Source organism: Lampris incognitus, chromosome 10, assembly GCF_029633865.1.
Source record: "Lampris incognitus isolate fLamInc1 chromosome 10, fLamInc1.hap2, whole genome shotgun sequence".
Lineage (NCBI taxonomy): Eukaryota > Metazoa > Chordata > Actinopteri > Lampriformes > Lampridae > Lampris > Lampris incognitus.
In genome coordinates, this window is record NC_079220.1 from 14,029,619 (window position 1) to 14,034,103 (window position 4,485).

Consider the following 4,485-nt stretch of genomic DNA (forward strand, 5'->3'; position numbering starts at 1 on the left):
CTGTGTACTCATTGCCCCTCACGGCACGCGGAAACACCGTCCTCGTCTGCGCGCCGAGTCTCGGGGGGGGGGGGGGGGACGACACGTCACGAAGTTGCATCGAGGTGCATAAAGCTCGTCATATCCGGTGGCGACACAGCGCCGATAGGCCTATACAGGATGGCGGCAAGATCAACCAGCTCGTTTTAAAACGACGTCATACAACCCAAACCAAAACAACCAGGCGCGAGGAAAGGTGTCTGAGCAGAGTACCTCATCAATAACCGAACTACACGCCTGTCTCTTCACCCCGCTATAACAAACCTCTCCCTCTCTCGCTAACACACACACGCACGCACGCACGCACGCATGCGCACACACAACCACTGGCATTAATGCACCTAGTCGGACTGTAATTTCATCAGCAGTTTTTTCTGTCTGGCTGCACAGGCTGAATAGTTAGCCTTCACTGCCAGTTCCCGCTTTACATTATCCCATTGCTCCGGGAAATGGTCTTCATATCGGCACGTGTGGCATATTTTCCAGCTCTGTAGATATTTCTGCTATTATGATTCTTATCGGTGCAAATACTTGCGTGAACGCTGCATTCCAGATTCTTCTATGGCAAAACTGATGCATAACATCAACTTTTATTTCCACTGCCTTTTGGATTTTTTTATCCAGTATTTTTCTTTCGAGCCCTCCCCTCCCCGATTGTATCCGGCCAATTACGGCACTCTTCCGAGCCGTCCCGGTCTCTGCTCCACCCCTTCTGCCGATCCGGGCAGGGCTGAAGACTACCACATGCCTCCTCCGAATCTCCGATACATGTGGCGTCGCCAGCCGCTTCTTTTCACCTGACATTGAGGAGTTTCGCCAGGGGGGCGTAGCGCGTGGGAGGATCACGCTATTCCCTCCAGTTCCCCCTCTGCTCTGAACAGACGCCCCGACCGGCCAGAGGAGGCGCTAGTATAGCAATCAGGAGTTCCCCCTCCGCCCCGACCAGACGCCCCGACCAGACGCCCCGACCGACCGACCGACCGACCGACCGACCGACCGACCAGAGGAGACGCTAGTGCAGCAATCAGGACACATACCCACATCCGGCTCCCCACCCGCAGACACGGCCAATTGTGTCTGTAGGGACGCCCAACCAAGCCGGAGGCAACACGGGGATTCGATCCTGCGATCCCCGTGTTGGTAGGCAACGGAATAGACCGCCACGCCACCCGGACGCCCCCTGTTATCCAGTATTTTCACACTGGGTAGAAGCGAGTGTAAGGGATTTGTTTGCTTCAAGCTCTCTCTGACTTATTTATGCAGTAAGTTAGTTTATAAAACGACAGCTTCTGTCATGGCGACGGGATCTGATGGCGACCACGCTGAACTTTACACCTACTGGATGATGGTCCCCGGGGAAACCTGCGTTTCCCGGAAACGAACGCGCGGTGTTCTGAACTCTTCAACTCCGGCTCGGTGCTTCTATTCTGGGAAAGCAGGCGCATTTCTGGGACCCAACCCAGAACGGGAAGGACTGAGCCCCCTTTTCTTTTAATGCGGTCCAACACCTGCAGTTATATCGCCCGGCAGACAGGGGCAGGCCGGCGGAACAGCCCCGTTTCAGAAGAGGCGTGTATCCATAACTGCTCATAGATGACCTGTGCAAATCAGCTGAGCTGTAACGGAAATCTGAAAGTCCGCCTGCTGGTCGGATAACAGACAGCCTCAGTGAGACATGGATACCTGTGTGGAGTAAGAATAAAGGAAAGTGGGGTGATTGAAAGCATTTTCTGGTACGGTGTAGCGGCAATGGCCGGAGGGTGAAAGTGATTCAGTCACCCAGAGCAACGCCAAAGTAAAGTCACTCTGCATGAATCACTTTCCCCCAGTGGTGAAGGAGTTCGATCTCGCAGGGCGTCTTCCTTATTGAAAATCCCCCCCTCCCATTTTACAGATGGGCCAAATGGCCTGATGATCTGATCAAGATATGGGTGTTTTCCCAGGAATGTAGAGTCCCTTGACATGACAGACCTGTTTGTCTCTTTTTGAGGCCGAGTAGGAAACCACCTCGCACCCCGTTGTTTGGCTCCAGAGGACAGTTGCCTAGAGGGGAGAGAGAGAGACAGACAGAGAGACAGAGAGTGAGAGAGAGAGCGATACAGAGACAGAGACAGAGACAGAGAGGGTGACAGAGACAGAGAGGGAGAGAGAGAGAGAGAGAGAGAGAGAGAGAGAGAGAGAGAGAGAGAGAGAGAGAGAGAGAGAGAGAGAGAGAGAGAGAGAGAGACAGACAGACAGACAGACAGACAGACAGACAGACAGACAGACAGACAGGGAGAGACAGAGACAGAGAGGGAGAGACAGAGAGAGAGACAGAGAGAGAGAGAGAGAGAGAGAGAGAGAGAGAGAGAGAGAGAGAGACAGAGAGACAGAGACAGAGACGGAGAGGGAGAGACAGAGAGACAGAGGCAGAGACAGAGAGGGAGAGTGAGAGTGTGTGTATGTGTGTGTGTGATTGTGTTTATGTAAGAGGGCCCATATGTGCAGATGTTCATGATGTCCCTGTATGTGTATGTGTGTGTGTGTGTGTGTGTGTGTGTGTGTGTGTGTGTGTGTGTGTCAGCAGATGGTGTGTGTCTGTCACACACATGCTGTTTCCCATTATCGGTGACATCACAATCCTCCTAATCGTAAATAATTCACGCAGGGAGGCTGAAACTTGATACAATCCAACGTTTGTTGTAAAGTCATCAAAATGATGCAATTTGTGGCAAAGTGCAGTTTTATTTGGCACAGCTGGGCATGTGATCTACCAGGTATGTTCAATAAAGTACCATTTCTATTCCTTCGTGTGTGTGTGTGTGTGTGTGTGTGTGTGTGTGTGTGTGTGTGTGTGTGCATATATTTGATATGAAAAGAACTGAGGCAGCTAAACCGTTCAGGGCACTGGTAATAAGAGGCCCACAGTGAACAGCTGGTGTTTGTGTTTGACTGTGTTTCCCGGCTGTGTGTGTGTGTGTGTGTGTGTGTGTGTGCGCGTGCGTGCGTGCACATATGCACGTGTGTCTTTGTGTCCGTGTGTCTCTGCGTACGAGCAAAGAGGCTCTCTTCGGGGGGCTCCCACCCTTTGTTAAATGAGTGCATATCATTAGCATCCAAAACCCTTATTGACCATGAAGAGGAAAAAAGCCAGCGATAGATGCGAAAGAGAGAGAGAGAGGGGGGGGGGTGGAAGAGAGAGGGGGGGTGGAAGAGAGAGGTACAGAGAGCAGGAGGAAGACCCTGGGGATGCAGTCAAAGAGTGGTGGCAATGACCAGTAACACCTGCCAGGCGAAACAGATGTACACTGTGTGTGTGTGCGCGAGCGCGAGAGAGATCGCGCGAGAGAGAGAGCATGTACGCACGTTCGCATTTGTTTCTGCACTGTGGATTTCTGGGTGTGCGACAACGAAATCGATTCAAATGTGGGCGGAAAAAAAGGGATGTAGGTCCTCCCTGTTGCCAGTAGGTGGAGCAAGAGAGCTCCTTTAGACTCAAAGGACGTCAAAACGTCTGATGAGAAGCAGAACCGTGGCGTTCACAGTATATAGTAGGTCTACAATGCATAAGTCATTCAGCATATGGCCATTACATCCACGGGTACAAAGCTAGAGTTAAACAGGGCTTTAAACGTCTTTATAGGAGGTCCGAGGCAAATCTGTTAACTTTTAAAACGCTGATCGTTTTAGTCCACATAATGCACTGTAGAGCTATTATCCATACGTGTTATGAGGCCAGATATTTCTAATGGGTAAGGACCTAAATATGGACCTATTTCATAAATGCCCTCACATATGGAGATACGTTTCGGGGAGCTGGAGGCCCTTAGCAAGAGGCCACATCGCTCATGAAACGTTTTAGACAACGACTGGCTCTCCGTCGTCGTTCGTATGTTTAGTCTCACCAGTTTAAACAGCAAAAAGAAGTGAACAAGGTGTTATCAACGGAAGAGAGGGGGGAAGGAAAGAAGCTTATTCAGGCTAACAGTGTGCATTCATCGCCACAGGACATGATGTCACAGGTCCTCACTGAGAGACAGGAAGAGGTATTTTTAGTGGCACCCTCATCAGGTTCCTCTGCAGTCAGCCCATCAGCTCTCCAAATCAATACACACACACATGCACAGACACACACACACTCTCTCTCTCTCTCTCCCTCTCTCTCTCTCTCTCTCTCTCTCTCTCTCTCTCTCTCTCTCTCTCTCTCTCTCTCTCTCTCTCTCTCTCTCTCTCTCTCATGTAAGGGAGGATCAAGAGGGCTTGTGATGTTACGGGAGAAATCAACTCTCCATCAGCAGAGCCCTTCTCTCCTCTCCTCCTCCTGCAGGGTTTCAGTCACAGGTCAGTCGCTGCAGTGGGGGCCAGGAGGAGCTTGAAACAAGGGGAAAAAAGGATCAGTTGGTTGTCGCGCTATCGCACACACATTTACACAGACGGACAACAAATACACACCCTAGGATGCTTATG